General features: G+C 37.0%; 1 pseudogene; it reads left to right on the forward strand.

The window, feature by feature from the left end:
* The first annotated feature begins 706 nt into the window (after window positions 1-706).
* The window catches only part of LOC112858699 (bifunctional methylenetetrahydrofolate dehydrogenase/cyclohydrolase, mitochondrial pseudogene), an 81,249-nt pseudogene continuing 58,337 nt past the window's right edge, over window positions 707-23,618 (forward strand).

Below are 23,618 nucleotides of genomic sequence, written 5' to 3' on the forward strand. Positions count from 1 at the left end.
TCGCAGTTTGGCTGAGCTGAGACAGGCAATTGACTTTCAAACTGGCCCTAATAACAATCACAGTGATTTCAAGAGTTAGCAATTGTGCACCACTTTACAGTTGAAAAGCATTTTCCACACATTACTTCCTTTGAAAAAAAAATGATTCACTTTCCTTTCACTTTTGCCAGAAGATGGGTTCTCACTTGCTGTCACCTCTTCAGAGATTTACTCTAAGAAATATTGATTAAAATGTCTAATGTTTCACTTCTCCAAAACCAGCTTTATAGGATATGGATGATATAAACATTCCAGAAGCGACACTGTTTAGCTTTGATCTCAGCAACTGCCCTTTAACATGATATTCTGAACATCTCACATCTGAAGCTACTCTCGCTGTGCCATTGGTCAACCTTTAAGAATCTATGGGCAATGCCCTACTGATAAAGCTAACGTAAAATGTTTTAATGTTTGAAATAGGACATATTAGTCTTGGCATATAAACTCATGCATGCTATAAATGTAAGGTTGAGACTATAAAAAGAGTGCTGATGTCAAAACTATTTCAAATTTACAATGTTTACACAAAGTATCTCAACATAGAAAATTAAAATAAACTACAGGCATAGATACCAGCAAAACGTTCGTGATGATTTGGGTAGTTAACACAGATTAACAACATGAGTAAAATTACATATTTAGCCTGATGCAGACATTGGGGACAGTGATGGGTGCTGCTTCCCTTGTGTCCACCTTGGCCACCTATCTGCTCCAGCCCATGCAGAGCTACCACCTCTGCCATCACCCCTTCAACCTCTCTGTAGTTTGAAATGAAGCAGTTGTCCTTTCTGGAAGGAAACTTGTCCAGATCAAGCAGGAAGTGTGGCAGAAGTTGGAAGAACGGACGGCACAGGGCAACAAGCAGACACACCTGAGTGTGGTTCTGGTTGGTGAGAATCCTGCAAGCCCCTCCTACATCCATAACAAAACAAGGGCAGCTGCAAGAGTAGGAATCAACAGTGAGACAATTGTGAAACCAGCTTCAATTTCAGAGGAAGAACTGCTGAATTTAATCAACAAACTAAATAATAATGGTAGTGTAGATGGCCTCCTTGTTCAGCTGCTTCTTCCAGAGCACAATTGCAGAAGAAAGATCAGCAATGCTGTCTCTCCAGATATGGATGTTGGTGGCTTTCCTGTAATTAATGTAGGGCAAATGTGTTTGGACCAGTATTCCATATTACCAGCTACCCCACGGGGTGTCTGGGAAATAATTAAGCAAACTGGCATTCCAACCCTAGGAAAGAATGTGGTTTTGGCTGGGAGGTCAGGAGGTCAAAAAATGTTGGAATGCCCATGTCAATGCTACTACACACAGATGAGGGCATGAACACCCTGGAGGTGATGCCACTGTTACAATATCTCCTGGATACTCTACCAAAGAGCAACTGAAGAAACATACATTTCTTGCAGACATAGTGGTCTCTGCTGCAGCATTTCAAACCTGAGCACAGCAGACATGATCAAGGAGGGAGCAGCAGTCATCACTGTGGGAATAGAGTTCAAGATCCCTAACTGCTAAATTCAAGTTGGTTGGAGATGTGGATTTTGAAGGAGTCAGAAAGAAAGCCAGTCTCTGCAGGTGTTGGTTCCATGACAATGGTGATGCTAATGAAGAATACCATTACTGCCACAAAAAAAAGGTTGTGAGGTTTGAAGAGCAGGAACTGTTGAAGGCTAAGGGGTGTAGAGTTAATTTAATTAACTTAATTAACTATTGTATATATATATATATATTTTTGTATATATTTGTGTATATATATATTTATATATATTTTATATATATATTTATATATATTTTATATATATTTATATTATATATAAATAAATATATATTTATATATATTTATATATATTATATACATTTATATATTTATATATAATTTATATTATATATATAAATTTATAAATTATATTTATTTATATATATATTATATATATAAATTATATTGTATTTATAAATTATATTTATATTTATAAATTTATAAATTATATTTATATTTATAAATTTAATTAATTTAATTAACTTAATTAACTATTGTGTCTTCTGTCATGAACAATACTCCAAGCCAGTTCAAGAGGCAAAGCAGGCCAGTAGAAATCTGCAATATTTTTTATTTATTTTATTGAAATGGCTTAAAATGATGCTTTGAATTCATTAAAAGCTTAAATGGGTGGTGTCTGTGCACATAGCTCTGCAGCACCTCATCATGGACTATGCCAGTATCATGCTGAGTCATGGGATCCAGCCAAGAAAAGCCATTAATCTAGTGATTAACATGGAGGGCATTGTCACATTGAGAATGGATGCTTAACTTTGTCAAGCCACTTCAGTTAAAATTTGCCTTTTCTAGGATTACATTTCCTAAGTACTATTCCAGTAAGAGTTGATACTCGCTTCAGGTTCCAAACCTTGTGAGTTTAATTGGTCAAACCAAAGGAAAAGTGTTGCTAGAGAAAATGAGGGAAAAGGTAAAAAGGAATAAATGGTAATTGAGTAGAAAAAAATTACTCTAATTTAAATACATATTATATGTAAAAACGACATGTTAATGGTGCCCTGACCTGTCATTTCATGGCTTAGTCATTGGGAAAATGTTTCAGATTGTTCCATGTGCTGTTAGTCCTCATTTTATGTGTGTTACATTCATGAGATTTTCCCATTATTTTCTAGGATTGAAAGGCTTATTTTATTTTATAGATTATTTGTTTGTACTATCATATTTGGCTTTTCTTATATCCTTGAACTTCATCATTATATTTTTGTACTGTTAGGGGTGTCTGTATGGTTTCCTTGGTATATCTTGAAACCTGTTTTTTTAAAAAACAACACTCAGATCTGATAATCATTAGGGCAGCTTGTATAAGTTCACAACTTGCTTTTCCACCAAAGATCTTGTCAGTAGCTGCCTGATTTTCTCTGATGTACCTTTTGGCTTTCCCACACAGGTTTTTGAGAACTTGAGTTAATTTTGAATTTTATCAGACTTTCTGATTAAAAGGCTTTTTGGGGGGTTTATTTCACTGTGTTTTTTTTTAATAAAACACTTCTTATTGGTGTGGGAAAAAAAAAGATACAGTTGGTTAGTTTAGAAACAAACATTTTCTGAGTGTCTGCCATGGACCAGGCACTATGCCGGACACTGAGCCTAAAAATATAAGTAATATCTCTGTACTTGAGGCACTTGATATTTAGAGGTGAAGACAACACATACACATGGTAGCAATTTGCTGAGGGAGGGAAATACTCAGGGCACTAAGGGAGACTCAGCATACTAAGAGTACAAAGAAAGCAGAAACTGATCCAGTTTGGAAATTAAGTATAGGCTTCCTAGAAATTAAAATGCCTGAGTTGAATTCTGAAAGAAGGGTAAGAATATCCATGTGAAGGAAAGTAGGAGGAATATTCAAGGCAAAAGGAAAAAAGTGAACAAATGTGTAGAAATGTGGAATAGCATGAGGTATGCTAAGATAAACACACATTTCCAATTTAAGTGTAAATTATAAGGCATGAAGGTTGGGGAGATGAAGCTGAAGAAGTAGTGTTATGGACTGAATGTTTGTGTGTCCCCAAATTCATATGTTGAAGTTCTAACCTCAGATGCGATAATATTAGGAGGTGAGGACTTTCAGTGGTTTATTAGGTTCAGATGAGGTCATGAGAGTGCACCCCTGCTGATGGGATTAGTGCCTCCATAAGAAGGGGAAAAGACACCAGAAGTTCCTCTGTTCACCATGTGAGGACATGGCAAGAAGGTGGCCATCTGCAAGGTGGGAAGAGGGCCTTCACCAGAAACCAATCCGCTAGCACACTGATCTTGGAACTCCCAGACTCCAGAACTGTGAGAAATAAATGTCTGTTAAGTTACCCAGTCCATGGTACTTTGCTATGGTAGCCCAAGCCAACTAAGACAGGTAGGTATCAATAGGTTCATGAAAGGCTCTAAATACCTTAAAGAAGTTTCCACTTTACTTTGTAAGCAATGGGAAGTCACTGAAGGGTTGTAAGAAGAAGCCACAATCAGAGTTTTATTTTGATAAATAATTGGCAACTATGCTGAGCATGAGAACAAATCATAGAGCAGAGTTACCCATGAAGAGGCTATTGCAGTCAGTCAAGGAGAGAGGAGTTTACAGCTTGTAGTGGCATAAACAAAAAAAGATGAAAATTCAACAAATTTGTAGGAAGAGATCAAAATAATCAGATTGCAGTAATTATTGTGTGTGCAGTGAATGGGCTAGTGAAGAGCTAAGAGTAAAACCTGAGTATTATACCTAGAGAATTGGGTAGGTGGCTGTAAAAATAAAGAGTATCCAGAATACAGAAAGAGGCGAGGAAGAAGACACATCTTTGACAAGTAATGTTTAACCTGCTGCAAAACATCCATGTATGTCCAGCAGAAATTGATTTTGAGCCTCATTCTCAGTGGAGAGTCAGAAATGCAAATTTGTATAACATAAGAGACAAAGAGATTTCATAAGCTTCTAGAGAATAAAGAAGAATCTCAGGTGAATAATCAGAAATCATAATGGCTTTAGACCTCTTAAAAACAACATTGAAATTCCAAAGACAATGAACCTTAAGGCTGTGATCCCACACAAGTCTCACATGCCAGTACCTATATTTAAGTCTAGAGGGAGAGGCAGGTCTTGAAAATAATTGTGGGTGTAGTTTTCATCCTATGGACTAAAATGGAATCTAATACATAAAAATCCAACCAAATGTGAGAGGTGAATTGGCAAGAAAGCCACACCCTAGACTAAAAAGAAGTGAGAATGTTGAAGATGTAAAACATGGCAGGGCTGTTAACTTGCTAGAGGAGGGATGCAAGCTAACAAGGCTGCTCAGGCACCAAAATGGTATATTTTAATACTCTCTCTTTAGAAACAGCCAAGGACAGAAATGGAAAAGGAAGAATGACTCAGAAGGCAGAGGAAATCTTATAGAAAAAGAGTAGAAAAAGGGGGCAGGGGGAAATATTAGGAAATTAGAGAACAAGTATACTATAATAGGAGTTTCAAGAAAGAAAATTGGGGAAAAAAATGGTTAGGAGGAAATCACTCAAGAACACTTCTCAGAACTCAAGGAATAGTCTGCAGACTAAAAAGGCCCACCATATACTCAAATAGACTCATACTGAGGCATATCATCATATAGTTTCAGATTATAGGAGGAAAAAGAAGATTCTACAAGCTTTCTGAGAAGAATAAAACAGTTTATAGGATAGAAATCAGAATGCCTTCAGACCTCTCACAGCAATATTGTAAACTAAAAGAGAGTGGGGAAATGGCTGCAATATTAAGAAAAAAATTATTTCCAATCGATAGTACTACATAGATATGGTTTGCCAGGCAAACTAGCAATCAAATATGAGAACAAAGTAAGATTATTTTTAAATATTCAATGTCTGAAAAGTATTTACTTCTCATGCACCATTTCTCAGGAATCTACTAGAGGATGCCCTACTAAACAGACAGAGTGATCCAAGGAAAAAGAAGTCATGGAATACAGGAAATAGAACACTCAGCACATGAGAAAGGTGAAGGGAATCCCAGGCTAATGGTGACTGAAGATGCCAGGAAGACAGTAGTATACCAGCTATATAGAGGGAAGTGAGTCCAGCTATATAGAGGGAAGAGGTCTGAGTAGCGCACTCCAAAGTTAAACTTGCTGAGTGTTATGATATCATTACCAGATGCTTGAATGGACCACATGCTGAGGACACTCACTACACCCTCAAAGAAGTTCTACTTTTGCATATTTCTGAGAACTGGAGGCTGGCTAATGTGAATTTGAAATCCGAAGTATAGAACAGGACTATATTCCTACTAAAACCAGCACCTGGCTCAATGCAACCCTGCTGATAACCCATTGTGGTGAGAACTATACCTTACAAGACTAATTCATAATCTTGCCCACTTACCTTTCCAGGAATGCCTAAATTCTCAGAGACGCAAAGCCAGATTATAACCAGGCAACTCTGTTCAGCTTTTCTTCTGAAACCCCTCATCTATCAGTGGTGGTACCGTTTTCTCTGTCATAGTTAGGTTTGCACTCACTCTCTTTATATTTTCACCCTTCACATTCTTCTTACATGAAAATAACCACTGATAATAAAATATTAAACGGATAATAAAAGAGAAAAGAAAAACATCTGTAGGATATAGACCAATATGATCATAGTGGTATATTTTTCAGAGTCCAGTCAGCAAAACAGAGAACTCATTTATTACACTGCAAACACAGGAATTATTTAACATAAGAGTTAGAAGGCTTAGAGAATGCAGAGGAAACACTAAGGGAAACTAGAAGTAATAACTGCAGGAAACAGCTGTCATATCCTTGGTCTGGTAAAACTAAAGGAGATGGGGTTACAAGAATCCAGACACATAAAAGAGGGGCTGGAGGGGTGAGTTCAGACATTTGAGGGATCCCCTCTGTCTCATCTGTACTTTTGAGGGGTCCCTGAAGTTGGTTCTGGAAGTGCCAAAAGAACGTGGAGGCCGGGGCAAATTACCACTGGTGAATATTGAATGGAATGAGAAGAAACTGAGAAGTGCCTTCTCCCTCTTCTCACTCCCTATTGATAAAAACCTTCCAGGAAGCCATCTGGTAAAGCAGTCTGGGGAATGTCATTGGCAAAGGCACAGCCCCAGCTGCCCCAGCTACAGCATCACAAACAGAGTAAGGGAAGACAAACTTGCTGCTGAGGATTCTAGATAATAACAAGCTCAGCTGGCTACATCTGGAGATGAAACTAAAGACAGGGAAGGGTTTTGCTTTTTCTCTGCCATTCGAATCTTTTACAAGAACATATCTACATTTTACTTGAAATTTTAAAATGAAAAATTGTTAAGAGAAGCTTTAAGTTGATTATCAAATGAACTATACTTACATTTGTCTAATACATTCATGAAAGGAATAAAACTTTCAAAGAAAGATACTATTTTCTTTCACTTTATGTTGTGTGGTATGAAGCAATTTTTAAATAACTAATTTAAAACAGATTTTTTAGTATTTTATGATGAATATATTTTATGAAGAAAAACTACAACTTGAAAATGCAAAGCTCCTTTATGGAGAACTCTGTCAAAAAACTGAAAATTTGTTAAATACTGGTCATGAAGTGATAAGGTCACAACACTAAGCCAAAAAGACCTGGCCTTGAATCCCTGCTCCACCACTCACTAATTGGGCAAATTGCTTCACCTTTCAAAGACTCAGTTTCCTCAATCTATAAGATGAGGAAAAGATTTCCAGATGAAAATATGGCAGCATCTTAAGTGAGAATAGATTAAATGGTTGTCATTAAAGAGAGCACAGAACAGGAAGATTTTAGAAATCATTGGCTGAAAAAGACTGAAAATATTCCAACAGATAAATGTTTCACCTAAGCTGTATATTTCTCTAGATCTTTCTTAGTTGATGTTACAGTTTTTCTTAAATTGAGAACACAAGTAGAGGCAATAAAGGAGTTGTTCGTTAGAGATTTGATGCTGTTATTTGAATATGTCTAACTTATGGAAAGTATAATATGCTGGATGTTGTGCTAATCTCTGCTAAAAAAAAAAAAAAGCCTAACTAGTTGGCTCACATGGTCATAAACTCAAGACACCAACAGCACATACGCAAGCAAAGTATGTTCTTGGCTTTGGGACTGCCATTGCTATTTGCAGAGACTAGTGATGTTTGCCTGATTCCAAGACAACAGGAATTACTTCAGTCTTTGTTTAAATTTCATCTTGAATTACTGTATATCAAGTTTTTTGGTTTGCTGACATTGCTTTCCAGCCCTACACAGTTGTCATTTCGTGTGAGGCTGGGTTTCCATTTGTCCTTACATTTTACTCTTCTACTTCGTAGCTACTCACTGAATTCTCCAATGCTCACCTAGTCTGGGTTTATATACTTATATATCACTAGATACAATGGTAAACCTGGGCATCGGCTTTAGTCATTCACCCATTCATTCTTAAATTCATACATTTATTGTCTTCTAAATATTGAATTCCATGCTTGATGCTGTATATACAAAAATAAACAAGGCAATATATTTGCCCTCAAAGATGTCTAGAAAAGAAAGAGGACACAGAAACAGAAAATTAAAATACACTGGAATGATTTTAAAACAAAGAATCTTCAAAGAGGTAAGAAGAAGAAATAGATCCCAGAGGCGTTCAATTTTATAACAACTCTAGAAATTTTAGCAATATGAACTTTAGATGCGATCTACTCTAAGATCCAAATACATCCTTAGCTAATTTCACATTCTTCCTAAAAGCTTCACCCAAACCCCACAGCCTTTGTGTATGTGGCTAGTATTTATGTGTACATGTGGGTATCTGTCTGTGAGGGCTCTTGTTGCATTGGTGATACTGGTGTTGTATTATTTTTGTTAATATTTTCCTTTTTGTTCTTTGCTACACAGATATGTGAATTCGGTAACGGCTTTTCACCCTGTATTTCCAAAGAAGTCCTGGGTTATGTGAAAGGTCCCCCTTGAATCAGACCTTGGTCACCAACTGACAGTCAACACCCTACCACTAACTCAGTGAAAAATACAATTCACGACACTTATTTGAGTTTAAAATTAAACTGAATCTGAAACACGACAAGGTGTAATAACCTCATTCAGGGCTTCTCAATGTCAGCACTACTGAAATTTTAGGTCAGGTAATCCTTTGTTGCTGGAGGCCACCCTATGCATTACAGAATGTTTAGCAGCATCTGTAGTTTCTACTGGATGCCAGTAAGACTTTGCCCCTCAAGTACTATCAAAAATGTCTCCAGGCATTGCCAAATATCACTTTGGAGGCAAAATCACACACGATTGAGAACCACTGTCCTAGTCAAAGCTTCTATGGCTGTTTAGCTGCCCATTTGAAAGCCGACTCTCAAAACAACTGTGTCTTGCACATTGCAGAGATATTTGAATAGCTCTGGCACTGTTTGCTAGGACTTTTCAATTCTTGATATAGTTCCCAATTGTGAGTGGATCTGAGATGAGGATACATACAAATAACCGTAATTACAGATTAAATCAATAAATTATTGAGTATCTGAAATTTGGCAGGCAGTGCCACAGCTAATTTACATGAAAGTAGTGTGCACTAAGCAATTATTATGTGTCCAGTAAATAAGTTATTACATTCATTATCTCATTTAACTTTCACAACAACCTTACAATGTAGACTCTATATTTATTCTAGTATGACAGATAAGGAAACTGAGGTTTAGAAAGATAAAGTGGAACTTCTAGGTAAAACGGTCAAATAAACTGACATAGGAAACCAACATTTTCTATTACCACAAAAAAATGCTAGATTTAGAAAAATACATATACTTTTTAATTTAAAATTAATAGTAAATATTCAAAAAAGAAATGTAAGTCCTAGAAATAAGAAGAAAATACACAGTTGTAACAGAATATTGAAATCAGATGGGTATAATGAAATCACTGGGGTCTGAGATATTAATACTCCAACGGAAAACTCAAATTAAAGCGTCTGAATAAAGTCAGAAGTCAGGAAAATTCCCTTGGCAAATATCCACCTACTAACGATGTGACATGATTATAAGCCTTGAGCCTTGGATGGAAAAAGTCTACCTCAAGAAATAAGATTTCCCAGCCTACATCTAAAAAAAAGTATAATATCCAAATTTGCTCATGATTTGCAGGGAGACCCAGAGCTAAAAAACTAACATGAAAACGTTTCCAAAATGAGTGAACATATAGGACTACATCAGAAATAGCCATAAAATTATCAATAGGGTCACTTCCATGAGTCAAAAAAAAAAAAAAAAAATGAAACCCAACAACAAATAATTCCATCAAAAGTGAGCTGACAAAAACTACACAGCATTTAAGGAAACATATTGCCTTGAGTAGTCAGTAGAGGCTGAAGAACCATCAATAACAGAGCAATCAAAAAAGACTTTAAAATAATTGTCATTTTATAATAGCTAATGGGGGAAAAATCATAAATAAAGTACATTATAAAAGGTAAATGTGAAAACAAAATTCTTTAAATCTAAATTATAGTCATTGAAATTAAAAAAAAAAGCCTCATTAAGTAAGATAAACAAAAGATTCCCCTAAGAAGAGAATCCCTGAAGAGATGAACGCTCTGGAGGAATCATCCAGAACATAGTATAAGGAGATACAGAGTAAAAAAATGAGAGGTTAAGAGACACAGAAGATCGAAAAAGAAATTCTAACACTCATTTAATAGGCACGGTAAAGAGGGAAAAAATGAGAGGATAGAAGTGAATATTTGAAAAACATGTTGGCTGAGAAATTTTCAGAACTGAAAAAAGGCAGGAGAAGGCATGAGTCATCAGAGAAATTAAGTGGCTAAACGTGAATCTAAACCACTATGCTACATACCACCCATAAAAACTTATAATGTATAACTACCATTGTTTATTATCTACTATTAGCAGGTCACTTTATATCAGTGCTTCTCAACCAGGAACACTTTTGAACCCCTGAAGATACTGGCAATGTCTAGAGACAGTTTTTGGTTGTCACAACTGGGAGGTGAGGGTGGTGGGGAGAAGGGTTTACCATTGGCATCTAATGAACAGAAGGCACTGATACTGTTAAAAGTCCTACCACCATAGGTCAGCCCTCGCATGGAAGAATTATCTGGTCCAAAATGTCAATAGTGCTGAGTGAGGCTGAGAAAACCTGCTTTCCATAAATTGACACTGATACTTACAATCCAATAGTAGATATTATTCCTGATGAAGAAACTGAGAAAAAATGGTTTAAGTAATTTGCCCAAGGTCATACAGCTAACAGAGTAGTGCTGAGATCCAGATCCATATTGGTCTTACTCCAAAACCTATGGCCTGCAAACTTCATTTTTTGCAAAAGTCCAAATCAACAGAGACTGCTACTATGAATGTGTGAAGGAGCAGCAGGAACACAGAATGCACAGGGGCTGACCACTCTGGTCATATGACTGCTCTTTAACATGGGATTAGCCTAACCAGACTTATTCTTATCCCTCATCCTGCTATAGTTTTGTATGTATTCATATCCCACAATGGGAGAGATGGAGGTAGTTCTGTGCTCCTTTAATAAATTACAGTTCCTATAATAAATGCTCACTACCACTCTAATGCCCACTGCTGATACACTTACTCCTTGTGACCTAAAATTTGGAACATACTGTGCTTTTAAGGACTCTCTGGACCACCTTGACTTAAATCCACTTCACAGTGAGACTCCATTGGATAGTGAATATTTCATACTCATTTTTACTTCAAATGGGCCCTCCAGATGGTCTCTTTCTTGTTGGCTCAGCCCAAACACACATGCATAAATCAGCAGCAAATTTGGTAACAGGACACAAAATCTGGAATCAAAATGATCCACTGACACGATCATGCTGTGTTTCCTAGCCATGCTTTGATCTCTCAAATCATAGTGAAACTCACTTCAAAATAAAAACATGTCTAAATATGCCATTCCAATTGTATTCTAAAAATTAGATTCATGAACACTTTTCAGTCAAACAAGTATTTTATTATTCTGTGTAGAAAGTGCATGTACTATTGTCACTATGGGTAGCTCATGATTCTCACAAGAAATCTAAGCTCATCTTAATGTGATTCTTTTAAAATTAGAAATGTTCTTCTTCATTGATGGGGCTGCTGTGATCTTTTCAAAATCTTTTTCAAATGTAGTTTATCTTATCCCCCATAATTTTTCTTATTACTGTTTTTAGACATAAGTTTCCTTGGAAACTGGACTTTCAATGGACTTTAGCCACAAATAGGCTTAAAAATGCCTTTATCCATTTATCATTTCATTATAATTAAATCTATATGATGTGGTCTGTTCTCATGTATGGTGTCTTGTTTCCATGGTAACTGAGATTTTCTACTATCCATAGTTTGAAATACCTTCACAGTATTTTTTGATTAACTCATGAGCCCAAAATTGCATTTTGTAAACTTACATGTAGTGGAACTTATAAAGAAAGGCCGAAAAAAAATTATCTTGTTTTCTATTTCTTTGAGATTTGCTTTGTTTTTATGATTCTTTTTCCTGATATGCTGTTCTCCTAGAGCAACATAATTTTGTGTCACTAAGAAAAGCAAAATCCATGACTAAATTTAGCAAACCTGATCATTTTTGTGGTTGGAATGCCATCTACAGTTCTTAAGATCCAGTGGCTGAGTGAAAAGAAGATCAACTATGGCATTTCCACAAAAGGGAGAAAGCAAAAAGGATTTGAGTAGCACTTTTCATTCTTTCTTTGCTATTATTTTTAATAATTTTTTGCTATTGCTAATTTCAGGACAACTCAGAGGGCTGTAGTTATTGATCATATCCAGAATATGAAGTAAAACTGTGAATCTGTAAATCTCACTATTGTGGTAATGGCATTATAAAATTAACAAAGCTCTTATTCTTGCTACAAAGTAATAATAAATAATAATGAACTATACCCAGAACTATCCAATTGTTCAACAAATGCTTATCAGTCACCCACAATAGCCGATACTATCTTAAACCCAGGCTCTGGCCAGTCTTAAATCCTAATAGCATCCAATTTGACAAGCTCATGGTTTTAAAGATTCTCTTGGCCTGGGGTGCTGTAAGAGCAAAGCTCAAGTAATATCTATATGGAAAAGTTATTTCCGAAACCACAGACTGAAATTCAAAACTAATCATGAAAAATGGAGAACCTGTTCAAGATTGAACTACCCTCCTAAATCCCATTTATGAGTACTGTATGAGAACTCAAGCCATAGAAGGATCATGCCCATGTTTTGTATGCCTTCCCTTATTCTCCGAATTTATGGATATAACTAATATGTACTTCAGAGTTATTAATAAAGTTAGAAATTCCCTAGGGCTCTAACTGTGGACCCAGACTGTGAGGAACGAAACTACCTAAGGAAGACCTATTCTGTGGGAGAGACTCTTGATTTCCTTAAATATCAGTTTCATGATAGTGAAAAAGGATAGCAAGCTTATAGTGCCTACTTTACAAAACTGTCGTAATAAATAATGAGATACAATAGGGAGATGTTTTTTAAAACTCTAAAAGTATGATACAAATATTCAGTATTAATACTGTCAAGGTTATCTGGTGATATATGGGGGCAACCAGGGTTTAAACCTGCCAGTAATTTAATATGGGGAACCAGCAGCTCTACACTGAGGACTGAGGGAAGTCAGAATTCAGCAGCAAATAAGCCTTGGCTCTGGCCTCTGTAAGTCCACAGCTCCTGCCATATCAATGTATGTCATTCTTTGGTAGATCCCCAGGGAGATGCTTGAATTACCTCTACAAAGGCCCACTAATAAATACCACTCTCTTACTTCATTGTCTCCCCTGTGTCTGAGAGAACCTTAAAAGTCCAATGTTGCTGACTGCAAACAAAATGAAGATCCAAAAGAAAACTTGGTAGAGTTGAATCCCTCTCCCAGAGACTGAACAATCAAATAAACTGCACGAATGAGAAAAATCTCCACTGATGAGCAAATGGAAAACTATGCTGTCCTTTCATACATATAAGCAATCTTTCACGAGTCCTTAAAAAAAAAAAAAACAAAGATAACAAATCTCTCTGGTAATAACCTAGTAAGGGACAACAAGAAATATTCAGCCCTACAAATTCATCCTGCAAGAAATAATAAGTAACAAAACTCACAATGCTCAGTAATCATTTTCTATCCTATCCTCCAGGGGAAAGATCTGAAAGAGGATTTTTAAAGATAAAGCAATTCTCGGGGTGCCTGGGTGGCTCAGTTGGTTAAGCGTCCGACTTCGGCTCAGGTAATGATCTCACGGTCCGTGAGTTTGAGCCCCGAGTCAAGCTCTGTGCTGACAGCTCAGAGCCTGGAGCCTGCTTCAGATTCTGTGTCTCCCTCTCTCTCTGACCCTGCCCCGTTCATGTTCTGTCTCTCTCTGTCTCAAAAATAAATAAACATTTTTTAAAAAAATTTTTTAATTAAAAAAAAGATAAAGCAATTCTGCAATGACAAAAAAATAGAATAGAAAAATGGATAATAAAAATTTTAAATGTTCAATTGTTTTTATTTAGAACATAACTTGTTACCCTTCTGTAGACACAAGGATAAGCCTACAGACTGCAAGAGCAAATGAGGGATCCTTCCAGGGAGTGAGAAGTACTTCATGAGACTGACATGGTGTTGCCCACTGCACAAAGAGGGCTGCTGAGAAGTGCTTTACATTTTGATCAGGGTGGGAGTGAGGTTGTAAAAATTCATCAAGCTGTGCATCTAAGATTACACTTTACCTAAGTTACATCTCAATTTTTTGAAAATGGAAAAAAAATAGTTTCCCATTTGGAAAAACAATACGTAAAACTGATCATGTTAAGTCCATAGTTTATCTCAATGGTTTTTTTGAACAAACACTGAAATGTCTTACATTTCCAAGAAAATAAAAAAGTTCTGGAAATCTGCAACATGATAACCTTTGATTTCTCACAACACAGCTGAGGAAACTATTCGATTTATTTGATCAAACCCATACAGAGATGATACTACATAATTAGGCTGATGTGTTTATCTTTTGCAGTAACAATCAATTGAAATATTTGGCTCATTTTCTTCTCTAGAGATAGTTTTTTCTTTCTTTCTTTTTTTTTTTTCCTTTTGTAGTCAATATGTATGATGGTCTATGTTTATGGCTAGAACCAGAAAGCAAACATAAAGCCCAAAAGACCTAGACTTTGCAGCAATAAAAATGAAAATTGGGGTAAGAGAAATAGACCTGGATAGAGACATTCAGTAGCTGATAAACATAGGTGAGAAATAAAGCCAGAAAAAGGGGCGCAGAGAATTATTAAAAAGGAAGCATAATTCTAAGGGAAGTCACTAAGCGTAAAATGATGCTGACAGTAATACCAGCATGGGTTAAAAAAAAGTTTATGGTTGGGGCGCCTGGGTGGCGCAGTCGGTTGAGCGTCCGACTTCAGCCAGGTCACGATCTCAGGGTCCGTGAGTTCGAGCCCCGCGTCAGGCTCTGGGCTGATGGCTCAGAGCCTGGAGCCTGTTTCCGATTCTGTGTCTCCCTCTCTCTCTGCCCTTCCCCCGTTCATGCTCTGTCTCTCTCTGTCCCAAAAATAAATAAATGTTGAAAAAAAAAAATTAAAAAAAAAAAAAAAAGTTTATGGTCTTTTCTGAGCATAACTTGCCCTAAAATATTTTTGTATTGGCATAAATTAGATTAATAATGTTAGATCGCTTTTAATATCAAGAACCCATGCCTTAGATCTTGAAACAAAAAATAAAAAACCCAGCAATGTGTGCAAATGTAAGGCACTAGAGAGAATATGTGTAAAAGCAAGCAGATTCCCAGAAAATGTCAGCACCTTGTATGATGAGCTCTGGCAGCCATCTCAGTGTTGACAATATGCTAGAGAGGCTGGGAACATAAATCAATCTACATTTGTTCTCACAGGGACTGGGAGCTGGAATTACTGTTTCTGAAACTTGAGCCAATATTGTCACGGCAATATAAATGATGGAAACTTTGCCACTGTAGTTTCCTTCACCCATTGCATGAACCTCCTGGCAAACAGCGCCCTGGAATTTCATTAATTAGTACTAACTATGATTGGCACTGCCAGAGAGAACAATAAAACAACCACAGTGTTTTTATGAACATATGGGTGGCGGAGTGTCTAGCTGGGTAATACAAGATTGGTTTCCAACTTATTAAAGCTTATTTATACTGCATATAATTTACCTAATTTTGCCTTTTTAAGCTAATGTATTTTTTTTCATTTTTGCAGATTAAATTATTGATGTATAAACTGTTTAGCTAGTATAAGTTACAATTTTCATTGCAGTGAAAAACATGAGAGTTTAGATTGGGAAGAACCTTTTGAAACTATCTAATTCAACACTTGTTTTTCAAATGAAGAAATTCAATCCCAGGAAAATTAAGTGACTTTTTTCCCAACCTCACAGAGTCAGTAGTAGAATTAAGGCTAAAACCCAGGTATTCTGAATCTAGGGGTTACCTCTCTATATCACATGATGTCGTAATTGGTAAGTGTTATCACTAGATTAACAGTGAGTTGACATGTAACACTTGGTTGACATTTACTTGCTTCCTCTATGCATTTTAACTAAACACATTACATGAAATTTTCCATTTTCTTTTTTTTTTTAATGTTTATTTATTTTTGAGAGAGAGAGAGAAAGAGAGAGAGAGTACACAAGCAGGGGAGGGGCAGAGAGAGGGGGACAGAGGATCTGAAGGGGTTGTGTGCTGACAGCAGAGAGCCCAATGCGGGGCTTGAACTCACAAATCATGAGATTATGACCTGAGCTGAAGTCTGACACTTAACCAACTTAGCCACCCACACGCCCCAAGTTTTCCATTTTCCTACAACATTCGTCCAAATAAGTTACTAATACAGGTTTGAGGAAAGTATCCCATTAGACTCACTCCACTCTGTCATGTTTGTCACATCTGGGATGATAATTTGGAATTTTTCTTATTTAATTCACCTCTCAATTGGGGGAAATCATTATGAGGGAGAAGCTGTATTTTTCCTCTCTTTGAATCAGTAAGTAAAAAGGAGCTTAGTGAACCCTTCTGAACAGGGTTCATAAAAGTTTCCTCCCAAACACTTATCTATTCTATTTGAGAAAAATAAGGATAAATCATAAAATCCCAGACTTATAGAATTAGTAGTCTTGGAGAGGTCAGATGGATGACCAAATCATATCTGCTCTTTCTATATTTTGTTAAGAAGAAAAAATGCATTAAAATTAGAATCACCAGAGCCTCTTTGTCTAACAATTTCATGAATTTCTTGCCTTCAAATATTCCTTTATTAGCTGCCACATCAGCTACATCTACCCTTCTTATTAATAAGAAAAATAAATCTCTTTACCTATTTAAGCCTCTGAAGGTCACAACAATAAATAATGTCTTCTGATGAGTCTTTCACCTCTTCCCCTCTTCCTGGGACATCCAGACATGAGCCTTTGGTATTGTGTTTGGATGGAGAGGAAACTGGTGGGAGAACATTTTAGTTGCTACTCTATTCTTGGAGTATACAAAAAAAAAAAACTGAAAAATCCTATTTCTGAGTTACATTTGCCTAACAGAGTCTAGACTCCATTGCATGCAGGATGCGATGTAGCCAGTAGAATTTCCCGAGCTGATTTTGATCTTCAATGAGACCAGAACTCAAGGGCCTGAACTGGCATTTCTATGAGAATGACAAACAAGTGGCAAGATAATAAATGTTCCAGCCATTCAGAGCAACATATGGGTCCAGATAGGTTAACAGAGAACTAGACATTCAGTTCAAGCAACCATCAGGGAGTTACAAATTCAGAACCCATTGTTTTTATTCCACCTTAAAATTGCTTTTAATGAACACTTTGTCTTTATAACTTAAGACCACATTAAAACACCCTATAGGAACAGTTCTGCAATATAGTCACTGTGGACATATCCTCGAAGCAGTTGTCTAATATCTCACACAGTATCCTTTATGAACACTGATAAGACACATTTCTCTAGGTATCAGCTCAGGAAAATCAGTTGCCCAGAAGCAACAGATTTTATCTTTTTCACAGGCACCATAAAACTATAGAGAGGTATATGGTTAAGAGAAGTTGGTTTATTTGTTTAAGGTACGATGTACTTGCTCAAGGTCACATACTAAAGAAAAAAAGTTAGATATAGGGGGTGGAAATAGGGAGATGGGACAAATAGTCTATGTGTGTGTGTATGGGGGGGGGGGGGGGGACTGAAATTGTTCATCTACTTTCTCCAACCAGCCTTTCCACCTCTTAAGACAACGTAGCATAGAGAGTAAACCTTGTTCTTTGGAGTCGGACCATCTGACCAGACCAGCTCTATCACTTATTAGATAAATGACCTTAATCAGGTTAATTAGCCTCATATTCCTCATCTGTAGAATGGAGGAAATAGTAGCTTACTTAATAGGATCATTGCTCAAATAAGCCAATATGTATATACCTGAAACAGCACCTAGAGCATAGCAAACTTTCAACAATTTACCATGATCATCATTATCATCTCTAACTCAGCTCCATCTTTGCAAGGAATGAGGAATGGGATTAAATTTAATTCAGCAAAATTACTAAACATCTATTGGTACCAAGTACTACAATAGGTGGTGAAAAGACAAAAATGAATCTCCTATTCTCAGGGACTCTTAGCCTAGTAAATAAATAATTGCACTGCTTATGTTAATATAAAAAATAATAACATATGCATCCAGATCCCCAGGTTGTGCAGGATAGGCAGTAGAAAATGGAATGAAAAACTCCTGGAAAATGCCTTGTATGTTTTTGGAACCTTGGGGTTCTCTCCCTAGAGGCCGAAAGAACCTGACCTGAAGGCAACTTCCTCCCATCCCAGCCTGGCCATAGAAACAGGCCAACCCTTCCTGCCCCTTGGGAGCTGCAGTATGTGAGATTAGAGGGGAAGAGGGTTTCTAACTCTGAACTCCAAGAGATTAAGATTGTCTACTTTGTACATGTGGAAAATATGCAACCAGATGAGTGATGGTAGCAGAGCCAGCACATGCATTAGTCACATCTAGAAACAACATATTAGGATTCACCAAAAATAAGAACCCTGAGCTTTCATGACTATCTTTTCACTCTCCAAATGCTTGACAAGTCTCTTATGAAATCTCCTCCATTGTGAGAGTCAAAGCAATAATACTTACAAGGCAACTAATGAACCAATACAAACACCCACTTAGGTAGGTGGTACCTTAACTTTAAACTGTCTTAATCTCAAAGAAATATGAAAGTGTGTGTAGGTATGCAGTATGTGCATAAACAGGAAGATTTTATTTAACCAGATTTGATAGTTGGTATCATAAAATGTTGTATTATGTTGAATAGTTCCACAATAAATATAATTTAAAGAGACTCCCTCTAATCCATTTTTTTTAGTAAGTCAAAGTCAATGGAGTAAAGGCAATACAGTTCATAGTAGATCTTAAATCTTAAGGCCCTACCTGATCAGCACAACTTTGAAAGAGGTTATGCTCCTTCAAAGGCTTTCCTCTAGCTCTCTCTTCAACCCCAGTTGGCACCTTGCCTCTCCAAAGTTCTGGCTCCCCACCACCCAACCATGGCCCACACCTTACTTAGCCAAATCCATCCATTTCCTCTAAACCAAGGACTGAAGAGAGAAGCTCTTTTTGTTAGGTACAGAGATATACAACAATGGAGAACAACATTAAATTTGGTATCAGAACCATTTTTACTAGTATGCCACTGAGTATCAGAGAACACAAATAAGGGAATAATTCAGGTCTTTGACACTTCTTTTATTTGTTGTTTTGTCATAACACTTTCACTCTTAGGATCTTAGAAGCAGAGAGAGAGAGACAAAAAATTTCAAAAATATTTCATTTCATTGTAAAAATATGTCTACATTCCTTCTTTTCCTCTCAGATCAATACATTGTTCAGGTGTGTACCTTCTTGAAAGACAAGATAAACTCAGGGCATTCAGATCTCCCAAATAAACTAAAGATTCAGATTAAAGATCTTGATCAAAGAGGAATTGCAAAATGGTATCTGAAGCTCTCGACCATTGAGTCAATGGGTTATAGGGCATAATGTTGATAGAATACCAAATCTTCCTAGCCATAAACTTCAGGATTGTACCAGATTTTCTCATAGTTCGGGTATTTTGGTTAAGAAGTCTAGTTGAGCTGAAATACCCTCCAAAAAGAAATGCACAGGATTCTCACTCAATTTTGCCACCGAAAGCAATGCTATTAAAGAGATGTACACCTTAAAACTCGTTATTCAATAAAATAATAAAAACAATATTATAACAATAAAAAATTTTAATTTCTCCTAGAGCCACTCACTTCTCTGGCTGTCATTTTTAAATCCATGGTTTCCTCTATCTTTGCCTTTCTCTGGTCTACTGTGTTTCACTCATTATAAGCAAACAAAAACAGCCAGAGTAAGAATTTTTAGTTACTCAAAAACTTGTTAAATTATAAATTGAACCAGTCATACAGGACAAAAAAAAAAAAAAAAGAAAGAAAGTTCTTTTTTCTGCTTCAGCCATAAGCTGAAGTTTATGAAATAGGTTATATATACTACCCTCACTCCAACCTCATTATCACTTACTGACACCTCTTCCTCATCACTCCTTCAGACTTCTTAAGGATCATAGTTGTCTTTTCTACTCAATTGCCTCCAGTCATCCTGAGTAATTTCAATGTATATTTTGATGAACCACCCAACACCCTGACCCCATCACTTCATGACACCCTCCACTTCAAACCCTTACTTCTGCTCCAGATTCCATTCCATTGATCTTGTAATCAATCTTTCAATCAATCTTTCAATTGATCTTGAAATCAATTCTTTCACCCCTACCAATCTTTAGAAACTCTGCTCTTTGATCTCATCAGGCTCTCTGTTGACTTCCTACCTCATTTTCTCAAGTCATCCAGTCTCTTCTTGTCTTTATACAATTCCCAATCTTTCCGGGACCCAAGGGCACCCATTTTAAGTAAGTGTTCAGTATCACCTTAATTCCTCCATCTCCTTCTCCTGGATCCTTGTGCTGATCCACAATCATTCATTTACTGCCCCTGCCCCAGTTAGCCAGAGCCACACACAGTTTTATACCATGTGCCCTACCCAGTGATTTCTTGTACAGGATTGCTCAGGAAAGGACAAAAGAAAAGCACTGCTTGCCGGGATCTAGGTGTCGCCTTCAACTGGATGGAGAGGCTCATTTGTGTAACATATACAAAGGCCCCTTTTGTTCCCCAAGCCTTTCTTCTATTGCACAGACATGAACAGTATGAGCTAACCATAGCCCATTGGATAGCTGAGCACAGTGGGGAAAATATAGAAAGGTGCTTTTATCCAATATGGTTTCTTTGCAATTATCTGTCATTATTGACCATTCCCTGTTCTTGAAACTCTTTTCTATATTACTCTCTAAAACATTACTTTATTCTGGCCTCTTTTAAATCTCCTTCCCTGGCTCCTCTTCCTTAGACTGCCCAGCAAATGTCAGATGCCCATCAGGTTGCTCCCTTGATGCACTTCTGTTTCCTCTCTACACCTGTCCACACTTTCTCTCTGGGTGGTTTCATTACCTTGCACTGTATCAACTGCCTATCACATAAGTGGCATCCAAATCTATTTCTCTACTTCTAATTTCCCCTGGGTTCCAAATCCACCTTCCAATTGCACTGAACATTTTCACCTAACCATCCCATTAGCATCAAAAATTCATCATGTCCAAAACTGCATTCAACATTCCCCTAAATCCATTTCCCTTATGTCCACTGTCTTTGCTAGTGGCATGCCCATTCACCCAATCCCTCAAAACAGAAAACTCAAAGTCACTTTAGATTCACTTCTTTAACTCACTTTCCATATCCAACCAATCCAAGCCTGACTGATTGTCCTACTGTAATGTTGTTCAAATCTATCCCCTTCCCCCACTTCACTGTGCCTTCATATTCTTTTATCTAGGCTATAACAATAGCTTCTTAATCCATATCCTTTTCTCCAGATTGCACCATTTCAGATGCATCCTTTACTCTGCAGAGACTGATCAGAGCACTGCTCTGCTTAAAACCCTTTCAGTGTTTAATGAAATCCAAAATTAACAGCATGATTTTCTTGCAAGCATCTTTTACAATGTAATTCCAACTTACCTTCCAACCTTCCACTAGCCCCTTCCCCTATTCTGGTACTCTATTTTAGCCACATCAACCTGCTTAATTTTTCCTGAACATATCATGAATGCTCATACGTTACTCATACATTGTCCATACCTATTCTGCACCCCCCCCCAAAATGTCTACCACTTATTTTCTCTCTAACAGAGTCATACTCATTCTTAATTGTCCAGCTCTAATGTCCCCTTCTCTGAGGAGTATTCCCTGCTGTCCCATCCGACTAAAAATTAACTGCCCCATCCTCTTTTCTTCTATAGTACTCTAGGCTTTTTTCATCATTCATTGTCTTACTTATAAATTGCACACTCTCTAATATGTGAAACTTAATTGTCCAGAGTTTTAGAATCAAGTTTACCTGGTATACGGTAAGCAAGTCAGCTGTCCCACCTCCATCCTATGGTTTCCTCAGTACTTGTAAATTGTATGTTGTGTTTTGGTGCTTATTTGCTCAATTGTTAATTTAATGAAGGAGAATTGTTTTGGTGAGAGAAAGAGAAATTTTGGCCCACTTTAGTTGTTAATTTTAATTTTTAACTTCTGTTTTTATGACTGTTGCACAGATTGCCCCAGTCCTCTGTGCAATAAAAAGAATCCATGGGAAAAACACAATTCACATTATAGGAGAAGATTCAATGTAGAATAGAACCCTACGGTACCAACATCAATTGCCTGAGGTGAAAGCAGGAGTGAACATCTCAGCAGACAGGAAACAGACTCTCTTTCAACCTCAATGTTTTCATTCCAATGACATATTTTCCCACTTGGATCAACCTCTTCTGGCTCTTCAGACATCACCATCCTAATCAAACTCTTTCTGCCATGCATTAGGACATCCTATCTCTTATATACAATGGACCCCAACCCCACAGAGCTGATCTCTCAAACCCAGAGGAGGACACTCAGATGTAACTTTGTTCATGTTGTACCCACTTCTTTTGTCCTCCATCTTCATAATGTAACATTGCAACTGCCATTTTATCTTCTACATTTCATACTGTTATCTGTTCCTCCATTCCTACAACCTAAATAATTACTATGCATTAGTTAAGAAAGAAGAGAGCTTAACAAAAGAAAGCACTTAGTCCTGAGTGTAACATATCAGACACCTGAGAAGAGACACCTGTTTGCTGGCTCTGTAAATATCAGTGATTTTGTTTTCCAGCTAAGACTTTCTGGATATAAAATGATCACATGACCCAGGAACATGTCAGCAGATTATTGGTTTCCAAATGAAAGCTCTGATTCCCTTCAGATCAGATTCTTTTTCTTGAAAGCTCAAGGAATCAGAGGTCACCTGGGGGTAAATACAGTTAGCTAAAAAGGCTACAAGGGCTTATGGTGAGTAGATAATTACACGCCTCTCCCAAAGGAATTTTCTTTACAAGTAGCTACATGTCACAACTTACTCATCATTTTTCAAACAGCATTTCTAAGATGCTTCTTCTTCTCTTCAGGTGAGCTTCAAGTTGGGAGTGATATCTGAACTATAGTGATTCCCAGGCCCTTCTACAAAGAACAAACTCCTACTCCTGACTTCTACCAAGGAGCCAGAACTGTGGGATGGAATGCTGTGTGACTTCACTCTTCACTATAGCCAAATAAATTGTTAGCTTTGTCATGTAATGGCATTCCCCAGATTTATGCAAATGAGGGGGCTCTAATTTCACAATGTTAATTCAATCTTTTCAGAAATCATATCTCTGAGCTCATAATTTTATGTTATGACTATGTTGCATACAGATGAGGGCTATGTTTTGCTTCTTGCCATTCCTGCAAACATTCAGCATTTCTTCAACAAATAGAAACATTACCAAATTACACTGCAGCTACCCAGTTTAGCTATACAAGCTGTT

The sequence above is a fragment of the Puma concolor genome, chromosome B1 (assembly GCF_028749965.1).
Source record: "Puma concolor isolate L17-30 chromosome B1, mPumCon1.1.hap2, whole genome shotgun sequence".
Lineage (NCBI taxonomy): Eukaryota > Metazoa > Chordata > Mammalia > Carnivora > Felidae > Puma > Puma concolor.